Below are 17,271 nucleotides of genomic sequence, written 5' to 3' on the forward strand. Positions count from 1 at the left end.
TTGTATCCCAAATACTTATCCTACCCTTCCCTAAGCCTACATTACAAGCTTAAAAAGTCCCTATGTGATCTCCAACTGAATGTTCTTGAGTTAGTGATGATTGAAAATAAGGGCAAGCTTATGGTGTGATATTTGTTAGCACTAGAAATTCTTTGTTGAGTGTGAGTGACTTTGTGTATTTGTCCCTTGTGTTGTTGTTGTGAATACAGTGATTTTGGGATTTTCTTTCTTGTGAGGGCATATGGATTACGATAGATTGGTGATGTTGAAAAATCCAAAGTTGAGTCAACTGAGCATATCTAGTAAGCTAGTAGTTTTGAGTCACTTATTGAAACTTGAGTGTTGTTGCTTGATAGTTTTAAATCTCTATTGCATTCTTGAAATTGTATTTTGAAATGAGGGAGTTATTTGGTTGAAGCTTCACATGCTTGTAGCCTAATTGTTGGTACCAACCAAAGTCATGTTTTTGTGCTTAAAGTGGTTCCTCATTGAGATTTTTGTTTTGATTTGCTTGAGGACAAGCAAAGACTTTAAGTTGGGGATAGTTGATGAGTCGTGACATTACGCGATATTCGATGCTAATTCCTTAAGTTTTTGTGACTCTTTAAGCACTTTTGTTGTTACTTTTTGTGTGTTTTATGTTGTTTCGTAGGAAAAGATGCCCGAAGAGCATAACGGAGCAAAATGGACTAAAATGGAGCAAAATAGAGCAAAACATACGAAGATAGAAGAAGCGTGACCTGCGAGTCTGATAAGTTGATTTTATATGATTTAGAAGTGATCAAAAGAAACCAAGTGAAAATAAAGTCAAAAAGAGGCCAAATGGGACAGTTTTGCAAAACTGTCAAAAGTGGACAGTTTTGCAAAAACGGGACAGATTTGCAATTCCGAAAATCAGTGGCTATTTTGTTCTAATTTTGATTAGGGAAATTGTGGGACTATAAAAGGAACATAAGAGGCAAAACATTGTCATCTTTGGTCATTTTGCAAGTTTTGGAGGCTAGGGTTTCACCTACACAATTGGAGGAGAAGATTGGAGCACTTTAATGAGATAATTCTTAAACCTTTCTTCAATTCCTTGTTTTGTATTGAATATTTTAGTGTGTAGTATTTCATTTCTATACTTGAACCTTGTTTATGGAAGTAGACATTGTTAAAGTTTGGATTGAAACTCTTGTTTTGCTTATGTATTGAATGATTCTTATTGCTATTGAAGTGGGTCTTTGTTGATTTAATTAATCTCGTTCTTGAATGTTTCCAAAGGGATTAGCTAACCCTAGGACTCACCCATTTACTTAGATTGAGCTTGGAAAAGGAAATCTAGGTTGGAAAGATTAATTAACAAGAATTTGGGTCATTAAACTCATCTAATAACTTGAGCTCGGAAGAGGATAGTTACTTGAGGTTAAATTGATTGTGCCTAATATCACACTCTAAGGCTTGGAAAAGCTTAGAGTGAAATTCATTGATTTGGTTGGAAGACTTTCAATGAGATTTTAGAAATCATTATCTATTGACATAAACCCGTTCTTAGTTGTAAAATCGTGAAATACATTGGATCGTTACTTGAGTGTAATCTCCTATTATCCATGCTTGTGGCCATTGATCATTTTACTCGCTTTCTAGGTAATTTTACATTTCCGCATTAGTTATAATTCTCAAACAAAAACCAAAATACCATTTATCGTTTGGCTTTAGCTTAGTTGGTGAAAGTTCCTTACTTTCTTAATCGCCTAGCATATTGTTCCCTGTGGGATCGACCTCGACTCATAGTTGGGTAAATATATTGCATACGACCGTGTACACTTTCTCTTTGAGGAGTGTATTTGGACGTTATCAATGGCCTATCCCAACACTTTAGATTATAGTGTATCTATATGTATGTACTTATGTTTGGGTAGTGATAATATATATACACGATTAATATAACATTGTAGTTTGTATTAAAACACGATTAATATAATATTGTAGTTTGTGCTCTGTATCCAAAACTTTATTATATTAGTGCTTGCTACGAATACAAAGTTGGCAAAATTTTATTAATACTTTTTAAAAGAGAAAACTTGTTTAAAAGAAAACTATTTTCCTCTCTTTGAGATAAAACAATAGCAATATTTAAGCATCAGTTGATACTTTGAATTTTAATTCGATTAATTTAAAGGTGTAAAATATTCTATTGTTAATGTATGTAGATTGGACCTAAACAATACTTATTATTTTTTATCAAATTTCGATTTGGATAATTCTAATTCAAATTATTAAATTAATTTTACATGTTTAAAATGAAATAAAGTATAAATTTGATTTTCTATTTAAACGAAGAACTACTATTTTTTAATTTTTGGTAAATATTCTTGGTTTAGCTCATTTTACTTATCATGTTGTCTTTTGCACGATTTTTTATGAAAATGTCAATTAGAATTAGAATTTAACTAATTTACCTTATTAATTATTTGATCCCCATTTAATATTATTTTTTCTTTTATGACATTAATCTCTTTTCACATTTATTAGAGTAAGAAAAAAATGAAAAAGTAATTAAATTCTATCTTATTTTAAAATATAAATATTTTAAGTATATTTATTTTAGTAAACATAACAAATAAATGACATGGCGGAATAGCAAATACAACAGTTAAATATCTAAATTAGATCTCAGGCTAATAAGAAAAGAAAGTAAATTATATGGTTTGGTTACTTAACTTTTTGAAGAAAAGCAATAATATGAGGTCCATGTTTTTTGCTGTACAATAATTTTATTTGCTCCCACTAATGGGTTGATACGCATGTGACAATGAATCCACCGTTATTGACTTAATGTGGATACTTTGGGAATTACATGAATATTTTTTTTTTTTAATATGGGGTTTATTTTTATTTTTTTACATGAGTTTCGAGATGGTGGGGTCCACTTTTAAAAAACAATATTGCTTGGTGTTTTTGGTAGGGGGACCATCTTATTTTTTTTAATTTTTTTTTTTAAGAGTGACTGACGACGAAGCATGGGTAAACCCATGCTTACACCCGTGCACTTTGGAGTATAGTGTATTAGCACTTTGGGTAGTGATAATATATATATTTTATATTGCAAAGAAAGGAAATTGTATGGTTTGGCTACTTAACTTTTTGAAAGAAAAAAAAGCAATAATATGGGGTCATATATATATATATATACACACACACACACACACTATGTTCAAAACACGATTAATATAAGAAAAGAAAGGAAATTGTATGGTTTGGCTACTTAACCTTTTGAAGAAAAACAATAATATGGGGTCGATGTTTTTTGCTAACAATAATTTCATTTGCTCCTACTAATGGATTGATACGCATGTGGCAATGAATCCACCATTATTGACTTAATGGGGATACTTTGGGAATTACATGAATATTGTTTGATTTTTTAATATGGGGTGCAGGTTTTTTTTTTTTACATTGCTTGTTTTAATATGGGATCCACTTTTTTTTTTTTTGATATTGCTTTTTTTTTTAATATGGGGTCAACTTTTTTTATAAGTTTGGAGATGGTGGGGTCCACTTTTTTCCCTTTTTTTAATAGTGATTGGTGTTTTTAGTATGGGGCCCACCTTTTGTTTTTAAAGGGAGACGGACGACAAAGCATGGGTATAAACCCATGCTTCTATATAGTAGTAAAGTAAAGTAATAATGTTGAGTACTTCATTTATGAACAAGTAAAAGTGCATGGAGGAAATAAACATGTGTTAGAGAATTAAAATTGAAGTGCATACGTGTATACATGAGGAGAGAATAAATATTCAGTATTATGACATATGTCCATGTGGGATAAAAAAATAATTTAGTTATGTGGCCAAGTGATATGAGACGGAGGGAGTACTTCATTTATTAGTTCTTAAAGAACTTGAAAAGTCAAAAGTCAACAAGTATAAGTGCACGGAGGAAATAAATGTGTCGGAGAATTAAATTTGAAGTGCATACGTGTATACATGAGGAGATAAATATTCAGTACTATGACATATGTCCACGTGGAATAAAAAAGTAATTGGTTAAACTGTAAAATTTATGGCCAAGTAATATGGGATAGAGAGGATAAGATGGGAAAAATTTAATTAATTTTATCTTGATTTTGTAAATGAACAAGTAATTTGGACATATTTTGTCACGCCCCAAAACCCCACCCTAGACGTGACCGGCATCCGACGTCATGAACAACATCGGAAGAACCTAAACCGTGCAATAATGACACTTGAACCCGCCAGGTTCAATATTCGCCTCCAACAGTTTATAAAATAAGTATAACAAATCATGAATATATGAATTAAATCAGCGGAAGTCTTTATTCATCCAATACTTATTCAAACGTAATAACGTGCCCGAGAGTTAATCAATAACTCAACAACTACCCACAAGAACGTATACTATGGAGCTCCTAAGATAAAGGAATAGTAGTTTGACTCATTGGGACGCAGCCCGGAAAACTAATAATGAACAAACAAATAAATAGGGTGTCCCACGAATGAACGTGTGGGCTCACCAAATCAGCAGCAACAGTAAGTCCTTCCTAAGCTCCTGAAGTGTTAAGAACCTGCTCTTCTCCGTTACCTAACATACCATAAAAAACAACAATGGTATGCCTGAGTACTTCGTACTCAGTGAGTGTCTAAGGGGCAATAGTTACAACAAGATATGATGAATAAAATTAATAAAATGATATTAATGAAAATCACGATTCAAACCCAGGAATAACGCAAGTCAACAACATTAAAGAGTCATGAAAGAATCCAACAACGAAAGACATATTAACTTAACTCCTTACCATTTACCATGTCAAGCATTTCACTTACGAATTCAATATCACCACAAGCCACTCACAGGCAAACTAATCAATCAATCGATACTCCGGGATAGGAAACCACGGAGGCTAATCGTCCTCTGGACTAGCACAGCAATAGATACTCGGGGATAGGAAGCAACGGAGGCTAATCGTCCTCTGGACTAGCACAGCCATAGATACTCCGGTCTAGGAAGATACGGAGGCTAATCGTCCTCTGGACTAGCACAACAATAGATACTCCGGGCTAGGAAGCAACGGAGGCTAATCGTCCTCTGGACTATCACAACCATAGATACTCCAGTCTAGGAAGATACGAAGGCTAATCGTCCTCTGGACTAGCACAACAATAGATACTCCGCGCTAGAAAGCAACGGAGGTCAATCATCCTCTGGACTGACACACCTCGCCCATACAGGCCCAAACACAAACAAAATACGAATCATGTCATATTACCAAATTATCAATCATGGCTTAGAGCCGAATCTCACTTCTCAAGTCATCATCTCAAAATTGAGGCATTTCAAGTCATAACCGATTTAGAATCTTACTCAAATCTCTTATTCAATTTCAAGTTCAAGAAACCCATTCAACAACAAAACAAGGTTAAGGTCCAACCGAATAAGTTCAATCATCCAATAATGGAAAAAACGAGTTTCACAAAGTAGTATGGTTCATATAAGGTTCGATGCGGGCTTGACCCTACACACGCATGACCTTGTCTAAAAGAAATCATCTTTAATTCCAGAATAAGTTCCACCAAACAAGAGTTATAACTTATACAAACAATCAAGGAAGGATTCTCAAGTACAATTCATGCTTTCACAATTTAAACGTACTTCACAAGTAGACGTAGTGGAAAAGATGAGTTTTGAAATATAGACATACAAATCACCTTTATATTCAAAAAGGATTTTATTTTTAAAGAGTCATACATTAGGGTTTTGTATGAGAAGTTCACCCTTTTTATTCAATAAAGAACTTTTGAGAAAAAGACATATATCCATAATAAGGTTTTTAAAAGAGAGACATACATTAGGGTTTTGTATGAGAAGTTCACCCTTTTTATTCAATAAAGAACTTTCAAGAAAAGAAGTCATGCATTCCAAAATAAGATTTTCAAAAGAGACATACATTAGGGTTTTGTATGAGAAGTTCACCCTTTTTATTCAATAAAGAACTTTTGAGAAAAATACATATATCCATAATAAGATTTTTAAAAGAGAGACATACATTAGGGTTTTGTATGAGAAGTTCACCCTTTTTATTCAATAAAGAACTTTCAAGAAAAGAAGTCATGAATTCCAAAATAAGATTTTCAAAAGATACATACCTTAATTTTTTAAACAAGGTTTAACAAATCACTTTTCTAATGAAGAATACCCAAACCCTAGCTTGAATCACTTTGGTAAGAATTATGTTGCAAACCCTAGGTTTTGATCACACAAATCATGTTAAGAATCATGGGTTTGATGTTAGAATGATTTAGTAATGTTAAAGATGCCCTTACCTTTGATTTGAAGACTTGGGGGAATGATTTTCGTCCTTAGGGTTGTTTAGGAAGTGGAGGAATAAGCAAAACAAGGGTCTTATTTATATTTTTCTGGTGAAAACGGGACAAAGGACGCCTCTGAAGGACGGACCGTCCTTTGTGTTACGGACTGTCCTTTGGACCGTCCCTTAGTGGGAATTTTCAGAGAGTTCTGGAAATTTTTGGGACGTTACGGCTCCACATTACGGCCCGTAACACGTGTTACGGTTCGTAACGTCTCACCGTAACACAGACCAATTTTCCAGCGAAGACAGGCTTCAATAAAACGGGCATAACTTTTTGTATGTAGCTTTGTTTGGGCTGGGCGACCTACCGTTGGAAGGATATTTCAAAGATCTATAACTTTCATCAAGGAAGTTTTTCCAAATTCGCAACATATTTTCATGAAAATCTCCCAGAAGACAGACCTACCAAAACTTAGGCGAATTTAAGAGCCCTTAAGAACTTCACTAGTTGGTTTGACTTCAAAACGACCATCCTCCACCCGAATTCATCAAGAGTGGGTTCATATAGATAAAATATCATTTTAACACTAGATTTTTACAAATTCACACCTAGTTCAAGTTTACGGGGTGTTACATATTTTTATTTTATTATATATAAGTGTGAAGAGAGGACTAACACAACAATATATAAGTAAAAGTGCATGGAGAAAATAAATATGTGTCGAAGAATTAAAATTTAAGTACATACGTGTATACATGAGGAGAGAATAATGACATATGTCCACGTGGGATAAAAAAGTAGTTTAGTAATGTGGCCAAGTAATATGGGATAGAGGGAGTACTTCATTTATTAATTCTTAAACAACTTGAAAAGTCAAAAGTCAACAAGTATAAGTGCACGAAGAAAATAAATGTGTCGGAGAATTAAATTTGAAGTGCTTTCGTGTATACATGAGAAGAGATAAATATTCAGTATTATGACATATGTCCAAATGAGATAAAAAAGTTCTTGGTTAAACTGTACAATTTATATAACTTGTGGTACAAATTTGTATTGCTGTGTTAGTCCTCTCTTCACACTTATGTGAAGAAAGGACTAACACTACAATATATAAGTAAAAGTGCACGGAGAAAATAAATATATCTCGAAAAATTAAAATTTAAGTACATACGTGTATACATGAGGAGAGAATAATGACATATGTCCACGTGGGATAAAAAAGTAGTTTAGTAATGTGGCCAAGTAATATGAGACAGAGGGAGTACTTCATTATTAATTCTTAAAGAACTTGAAAAGTTAAAAGTCAACAAGTATAAGTGCACGGAGAAATAAATGTGTTAGAGAATTAAATTTGAAGTGCATTCGTGTATACATGAGAAGAGATAAATATTTAGAATTATGACATATGTCCATGTGAGATAAAAAAGTAGTTAGTTAAACTGTACAATTTATATAGCTTGTAGTACAAATTTGTATTGCCGTGTTAGTCATCTCTTCACACTTATATATATATATACTAGCAAACTATGCCCGTGCAATACACGGGGCCCAACATGATTAATTTGGTTACTCAATTTAATTAGTCTTTATGGTTTGTATATTTTGCAAAGGATACCGCGATTCTCCTTAGTGAGTCTCCATATTTTTTTTCTTTTCATCTTATTTCCCCCCTTAATTTCTCAATTGTTGTTAAAATTTGTCTCATTTTGGTTATGTCCGCCTCTTTTTATATTTAGTAAGTTGACAATTCAAATATCCTACATGTCAAGTTTATAATCACAAGATTCAAAGGATATCTTATTATATTATACACATTTTTAATTTAGAATCACAATATAGTCTATTTTTATTTCTTAAACTCCGTGTCTAGTCAAACATAGACACTTAAATTGAGACAGAGGGAGTATATGCCGAATGAAGGAAATGAAAGGACAATTGAGACACTGAGGACACGTGGGGACTTAAAAAGTAACACCAAGAGGTAGTATTAATGTTAAACTTCTGAAATGTACACATGTTAGTGCTGGCTTAGAGTACAATTTCAGTTGCTTTTTGTATAACTTATTGGTGTTGTGTTCATCCACTTGGGCGTTTGTTGTTAAAAAATAAAAATAAAATTGTCTTATTTTGGTTATGTACGCCTCTTTTTATATTTAGTAAGTTGACAATTCAAATATCCTACATGTTAAATTTATAATCACAAGATTCAAAGGATATTTTATTATATTATACCCATTTTTAATTTAGAATCACAAGATTTGAAAGTCTATCTTTATTTCTTAAACTCCATGTCTAGTCAAACATAGACACTTAAATTGAGACAGAGAAAGTATATACCAAATGAAGGGAATGAAAGGACAGTTAAGACACTGCAGACTTGTGGGGACTTAAAAAGTAAACACACAAGAGGCAAAATTAATGTTCAACTTCTCAACTGAAAACGCGAATTAAAAAACTGATTTTTCTTTTAAAAAATTTATTTTTAAAACCCGTTTTTAAAAAAAAAAAAACTGAAAACGCGAATTAAAAAACTGAATTTTCTTTAAAAAAATAAATTTAAAACCCTTTTTTTAAAAAAATTGAATTTTTTTTTTTTTTAAAACCCATATGTTTTTTTAAAAAAAAAAAAAAACAAAACTGAAAACATGATTTTTTTTTTAAAATATGGAAAAATGGATTTGTTAAAAATATGGAAAGCTTGATTATTTTTTTCTAAAATGTCTTAAAAGATCTTGATTTTCATGATTTCATTTTCTTAGGACACTTTTATTTTTCAAATAAAATCCGGAAAAAAGTGTTTTTCTTGTCAAAATTTGAAAAAAAAAACTGATTTTTTATAAAATTTTGAAAAAATTAATTATTTTTTAAAATGTGGAAAACTAGATTTATATTCATATTTTAAGAAAATACAGATTTTTAAGAAAAAAATTAAGTTTTCCCGTTTTTTATGTTTCTCACTCTCTTAAGGAGAGTGAAACACACTCTCCTTGCCACGTCAGCATTTAGGGGGTAAAATATTACGATTTTAAATAGTTTAGGGGGGTGATAGGACCAAAAATTAGGTAAGGTGTGTCGTAGCAAAAACGCTACTAGGTGAGGGGGGTAATGATGCCTTATCCCAAAAATAAACATATATTTTTTAGTAATGTTGCCAAGTGATATGGGACGAAGGAGGTACTTCATTTATTAATTTTTAAAGAACGTGAAAAGTCAAAAGTGAACAAGTAAAAGTGCACGGAGGAAATAAATATGTGTCGGAGAATTAAAATTGAAGTGCATACGTGTATACATGAGAAGAGAATAAATATTCAGTACTATGACATATATCAACATGGGATTTATTAATTCTTAAAGAACGTGAAAAGTCAAAAGTGAATAAATAAAAGTGTACGGAGGATATAAATTTGTGTAGTTGAATTAAAATTGAACTGCATACGTCTATACATGAGAAGAGAATAAATATTCAGCAAGAACGTGAAAAGTCAAAAGTGAACAAGTAAAAGTGCACGGAGTAAATAAATGTGTCGGAGAATTAAAATTGAGGTGCATACGTTGTTGACACCCAATTTTGGCTCGACGTGTTTAAAATTAACGTTTTGGGGGGCCCTGATTCGTTAAAGAGTGCAAAATACATTTTTTTTTACATATTTTTTACATTTTTGACAATTTATTGATGATTATCCTTATTTTAGGAATTTTATCAATTTATTGTCATTTTTTCAAGAATCATTATTTTGCACATGTACTGCGTAATACTACCATTTTTTATGCAATTAATAATTGTTTCTTAATTTTTATAGCAATACATGTTTATATCTTACACATTAATATTTTTTTTACTTATGTTATTATTTATTTATGTATTAATTAACTATATTTTAGTACAGTCTGACAGTGCAGAGAAAATTGGAGCAATTAATTTTTAAACGCAGAGTAAAATTCGATCAAGTCAAGGTCTCATCATCTTTTTAAAAAAAAAGATACATTTGAAATGATGGGTTGGAAACAAGAAGGTATGGCTTTTGGACAATACATCACACCACTTTGTTTTATAAAAGAATAGAGGGGGTATTCATATTCGAGACAACACACACAAGCACATATTAGATCTTTCTTTTTTCTCTCTCCTAACAAACCCTAAACACTTCATTTTTTCTCTACTCCCTCTCCTCACTTCTCTCTCAAACAGCCGCCCACGTCCCTACATCGCCCATCTCCCTCTCTTCTCCGCCATTTCGCCGCCGCCGGATTTGATCACCGGACGGACAGAGACAACAAACCACAACCCGCAGCCACACAGCCTACTGCTTCCTTTTAACCTTTTCCCGTTCGTCTTCTTCGCTGCTCCGGCGAGGAGCTCCTAGCTCCGGTGAACCGAAGCAGCCAGCAACTATGACGTCCTTCTACTCTACCCCTCCCTTCTTTTTACTTTTTCTGTTGTTTCCCGGAACTCGGGCGACACCATTGGTTGCTCCAAGAGCGTGCGGATCTGGCCGGAGGAGTTTGAACTCCGGCACATTCTTTTTCTTTCTCTGTTTTCTCCATAGCTGGTCAAGATTTTGTGTTTGTGGCATTGTTATGGTGACGTCGTGCAAGCAACGCCAGTGACCAGCCGCCAACGACGCCACTCTGTTTTTTCTTCTTCTTCTTCTTCGCCGGCCCACTTCCGACGAACGACCATTTAGCTCTTTTTTTGTGTGTTAGTTATGTGTGTGCATTAATTGGCTTGTCTGCACTTTACATGTAGACTATAACACTTAGCATGTTATATAATGGTTGCTACTAAGTACACGTGGAGTACAGATGTGGATGAAGGTTATGCAGGTGTGATGACTACACAAATGATGTATATATGTGCACTGATGTTTAGATATGTTGTGTTTAGATATGGTTAATAGCAGGTAGTGTTGTGTTTTATTAGTTAATACAAAGTGTAGTAGTGTTGTTTGTAATGGTATGGCAGCTGTTATACATGGCGCACTTTATTGTTTTTGCTCCATTCTCACTGCACTGCTGCTCCTCCGCTTCACGATTTTAGATGGTATTTTTGTTTACATTAATTTGATAGTCTCATGTTGGTTTTGTGCCCGGAAAATACTACTCCGGTGGCCATTGGTATTGTGTTTAATCTTTCTCGGCCGACTAGCTACGAGCTCGGTGCCGGGAATGTTGTTGACATTGTTCTTCCTTTTATCGCATTTAGTTAAATTCATTTGGGCGAATACTAAACCCAAATGGCCGATGAAGAAATTTCCGTCGATTTCCAAGGCCTTTCATGTACAAAGACGGGTTTTTATTTTAAGTTTACTCATTACTTTTTTAATTCATCCGATAATTATTTATTCTCTTACTAACATTTTTATTAAGTCTCATGCAGGCATCCAGAGTTACTTTTGAAGATGACACTCAAAAGAAGTTCAAATAGCTTCTTAAATCTTTGTTTATATATTTTTTTTTACATTCTTAAATTATGCAAGCATAAAATATAGTGAAACTTTACTTTTTAGGGTGCAGGTTGGTGGTATTTATTTATGATCTGCTTATGTGATTTAAATTTTATGTGTTTTAGACAAATTAACATTAGACAGTTATTATTTTTCGTAGCTAATATTCTTATAGTTATCACGTTTCGCTAGAGTTTTAATTTAGTAGCTTAGCACACTTAAGTAAATAAATAGGGTGATTTGCCTCAATATTTAGGTTTTAAAATGTACTCTCATAATTAATTGATTAGGTGTACATACTTAGCTAGTTAAATTAGTTAACTCACCTTGCGTGCAGAATAATTTCATGTTCATTCCTTATACCTTTTCACATACTCAAGCTCTTAAGTTGCATATAACCTTTTTAAATAATTGTTTATATCATATATGTTTAAATCTGTTTTTTTTCATTCAAAAGCAAATCGTTCATTGTTAAGTAAATACCTTTATAATATATTCATTTAAAGCTAAAATGTTTAGTCACTGTAATTGAGCACTTTATTTACTTGTAAATTATCACGTAATGCGTATTTTTATACATATGTAAATACTTACACCTTTTACTACATAAACATTCATGTTAATTATTCTTAGTCTAAATCCTATTAATTTTTGTAAATAATAATCAAGCCTTTTACACATCCCTCGTATAGTTAAATTGGTCCAGCCGGGAATCACATTTGTGGATTCTGAAGGATGCCTAACACCTTCCCTTCGGAATAATTTGAACACTTACCTAGAATCTCATTTATTTTCGTAGACCATGTTAAGCTGCATATATTAATAATTTATAGGTACCCTAGTATACCTTAAATGCTAGGTGGCGACTCTGTACATAATTAATTATTTTAGAGTCCCATAAGTTGTGTTTTGTTTAGCCTTTGGTAAAAATAGGGTGCAACATACGTTATACATGAGAAGGGAATAAATATTAAGTACTATGACATACGTCCACGTGAGATAAAAAAATAGTTGGGTAAAGTGCATAAGTCATATAGCTTATGGTACAAACATTCATTGTATGTATAATTTGTAAAGCTTTTAGTACAAGTATTTGATGCTATGTAGGTCCTTCTTAGAGGCTTATATATAATAGAAATATATATATATATATATATATATATATAGAGAGAGAGAGAGAGAGAGAGGGGATCTTACTGGCCATAATGACGTGTAGAGTTGTTGTTGTATAAAAAAACATATCAATATTTTGGTGCTATTTATTAGAATGTTCCAAACACGTGTGCCTAGGAAAGTAGCGCATCGGTGCATGGTGTGGTCCTAAAAATAAAAAGCGACTTTGATTAATCTTGCTGTGTTTGACCCACGCCCCTCGGCCTCTATTTCATTTATGATAAGGCCAAATATATTTAATTTTAATTATTTTAGATATATATTTTTTATTTTTATTAGTACATATTTACAAATTAGCATGATTATTATTGTCTCATCATTTAATTACCAAGAGTACATATTATATTAAGCTTGTATATTACTTTTTATTTAAGGGTACTATACTTCTAAAAATAGTTCCAATATAACATATTTTCTACATAAAGGGACTAAAAAGCATACATTTGAACTTATTGACTGGTACATGTGTTGAGTTACATATCAGATGAATCACAATTAAAATTTATCAATACTGAAGGGACTAAAAATGATGCTATTTAACTAAAAGATTAGAAATAACGTAAAATGATTGAAGATCATGCAAAAAGGACTGAAATTCATCCATGTATGATTGAACTTCATGTAAAAATAGATGAGTTCAGTTATGAATGGTTGAAATTCAGGCATCTAATTTCCATTGCCAATAATTCTACGGTTTCAAGCAAAAATGTTAAAAGTTTTCTGCCAAATTTCAAATACATATTTTTTACAATTTTAATCACGAATGCTTAAAGTTGATTCTGAAGCAACTAAACTTTTAATCACGAATACTCCTTTCATTCACTTTTATTTATCCGCTATACTAAAAATATATTTTCACTTTACTTGTCACTTTTAGCATATCAATAGAAAAAACATACTATATTTTTTTCTTCATCTTTTATCCTTAGCATTACTTATTCGCCAAATTATTTTTCAAGATCTAAGACTAAATATCAATTAATATGGATATTGTGATAAAATACCGATCTCAAAATTTTTTATTTTAAAGAATGTGTAAAGTCAAAATTGGACAAGTAGAAGTGAACAGAGGAGGTGACATTTTATCACTTTTGGTTATGAATTAAATGCATTTTTTTTTGTGCGAAATGCCCTTCAAAAGCACTTGTCTTTAATTTTTACCCCTCAAATTGGTGGTCTTTAATTTTTGCTCTTCGCTAAAAACTCCTTAGTTCCGGGTTCAAACCCCCGCTAAGACAATTTTTTAAAAAAATAAAAAATAGCAAGGTCGAGTTTGGATTCCCCAGACAGAGTTTTGCCTCAAACTTTACCTGATCAGGCAGAGTTTTGCTACCTTCAGGCAAAGTGAATCTCTCCCTTAAGACAGAGTTTTGCCTTATACCTGAAGGCAAAACTCCGCCTTAAGGTAGAAGTTTGCATTAAGGCAATTGCGAAGCGATTTTTTTTTATTGAGCCTAAGTTTGAACCCATAACCTCGGGATGTTAGGAGAAGAGCAAAAATTAAAGATCAGTGCCTTTGAAGGACTATCGTGCAAATGACCCAATTAAACGGAGGACCCTAAAATCGGATATTCGTGCACTTCGTCCTGTCCAGACCGGTCAAGGCCCACGAGGCCCAAACTAAACTTATCTGGTCTATAACAATATCAAATAATCCCTTTTTCCATTTCTCAATTTTAAATTTCTTCTAGGGAAAAGGGTCAAATATGCCCCTCTACTTTATTTTATTAGTTAAATATACCTTTCGTTAGTGAAAGTTGACAAAAATACCCTTGCCGTCTTCAAACTTCACACTTATGCCCCTATTTGGATGGAAATGCCCAAATACTCTCAAATTACTCAATTTCACAAAAATTATTCACTTTTTTTGTTGACCCGCCCTGCCCGACCCGCCTATCATCATCATCAAGCTCTAGCTTCATCTTCTTCCGTGGAGAAAAAAAGAAAAAAGCAAGAACACACCCAAATGATAAAATTTCAAAACTCACCTCAAATTTCATCTTGCCAATACTTGGAGTCAGGGTAATACTTTTATAATAGACTAAGGGTGTGTTCGGTATGGAGAAAAACATTTTCCAGAAAATGTTTTCCAATTTTCTCATGTTCGTTTGGTCAAAAATTTTGGAAAACATATTCCTCAAAATTAGAGAAAATGACTTCCCTAATAAAAGTAGGGAAAACAAGTTCACAAGTTCATTCCACCAACCACCCTACCACCACTCAACCCAATCCCAACCACTCCCAACCCCCCACCCACCCTATCACCCCACCACCCACCCCGCCCAAAAATAATTTTTTTTTGGAAAAAAAGTTTTGACATTATTTTTATTTTTTGCACCCCCACGCAAACCTAGCACCCTACCCCCCCCCCCCCCCCCGGGCAAAAAAAAAGTTTTGGCTTTTTTTTTTGCACCCCGCACCCCCACCCAAACCCCGCACTCTACCCCTCCCCCCAGCAAAAAAATTTTTTTTCCACCCCCCCCCCCCCCCCCCCCCCGCAAAAAAAATTAATATTTTTTTTGGAAAAAAGTTTTAATATTTGTTTTGGTTTTTTGCACCCCACCCCTCCCCCCCTCCTCCAAGAAAAACTGAAAAACAGTTGACAATTATAAAAATTGAATGTTTGCGTGGTTAAAAATTAAAATTTTTGGAAGGAGTGATGTGGGTTTTTTTTTGGGGGGGGGGGGTGGTGAAAAGATTTTTTTTTGGGGTAAGGGGTGTCTGGGGGTGTAGACACTCGCAAAATACAATAAAAAACTTCAAAAAAAAAATGTTGGGGTTGGGGAGGGGGGTGTTGGTGTGGTATGGGTTCCACGCAAGGGGAGGGGGGTGATGGGGGATGTCGTCGTGTAGAAAATTTAGAATTTTTTTTTAAAAACTTCAAAAAAAATGTTGTGGGAGGGGGTGGGTGGGTGGGGGTATGGTGCGATGGGAGGGGTGAGTGTATGGGTTACGGGAGTGGTTGGGGGTGGGGGTGCAAAAAACAAAAAAAATAATAATAATGGAGGGGGTGTGGGGGCATAGGGGTGGGTGAGTAGGAGTGGGGTGTGGGTGGAGGTGGGGGTATGGGATTGGGTTGGAGTTGGTGAGGGTTAGGGTGGGGGTGCAAAAAACAAAAACAAAAAAAAAAAATCAAAAGAAAATTTTTTTTGGAGGGGGGTGGGGGCGTAGATGGGTGGGTGGGGTTGGGGTTGGGGGTATGGGGTTGGGTTGGAGTTGGTGAGACTTGGATGAGTATTTTCCGGAAAACGTTTTCTATCAACCAAAAGAACATGAGAAAATAAATAAGAAATTCACTTATTTTCCACTACCCAAACGAACATGAGAAAATAAGTGGAAATTCACTTATTTTCTAGAAAAACATTTTCCTTGGAAAACATTTTCCTCGGAAAACATTTTCCTCCATACCGAACACACCCTAACTGACATTAACATTTGAGTTTTCTCTTGGGTACCTGCATTTCCATATTAATCATGTTGGTCCTTGGCAGGTTACAATTTTCAAAGGTCTGCTTAGCCAACACTAATGGGTCCAATATCACTTTTGACATCATTTGCATCTATGTTTTCAATTGAAATGCCTTCTGATACCATTGGCTACAATTTCTTTGCAGATGATGTTTGAAGAAAGTGTGCGGGTTAAGCATTTCGGTATTCAGAGGAAGCCTTTACCTCTAGAACCATCCGTACTTTTGCGGGAAGCAAATCGCAGAAGAGCTTCTATTTCTGCTGGGAATGTGTTTGAAATGTTTGATGGACATCCAAATGCAATTTGAGTGAATTGCAGGAGCATATAAAGCTTAATAGACTGTTTTAGTTGATTAGTCAAAGACATCTTCAAGGTTTAATTATAGGGATGCATAGACAAAGACTATGGTATACATAAGAGTGTCAATGTCTTTTATTTGCTCAAGAATTATCTCCTGGATACATCATTTAGAGAAAGCAGGGCACATAAAAAGGGATGACTGGTCTATGTCGTTTTCATGGATTTCTTACCAATCATTTGACTACAGGATGTTTTCGTACCATATGGCCGCACCAAGATTTAGAGTTGAATTTAAAGATTGAAATTTGAGGTGAGTTTTGAAATTTTTTCATTTAGGTTGCTTTTTTCTTTTCTTTTTTTTTCTTCATGGAAAAGGATAAGCTAGAGCTTGATGATGATAGGCGGGTCGGGCGGGGCGGGTCAATAAAAAAAAGTAAATAATTTTTTTTGAAATTGAGTCATTTGAGAGGATTTGAGGATTTCCATCCAAATAGGGGCATCAGTATGAACTTCGAAGACGGCGGGGGTATTTTTATTAACTTTCACTAACGGAGGATATATTTAACTAATAAAA

This window comes from Lycium barbarum, chromosome 4 (assembly GCF_019175385.1).
Source record: "Lycium barbarum isolate Lr01 chromosome 4, ASM1917538v2, whole genome shotgun sequence".
Lineage (NCBI taxonomy): Eukaryota > Viridiplantae > Streptophyta > Magnoliopsida > Solanales > Solanaceae > Lycium > Lycium barbarum.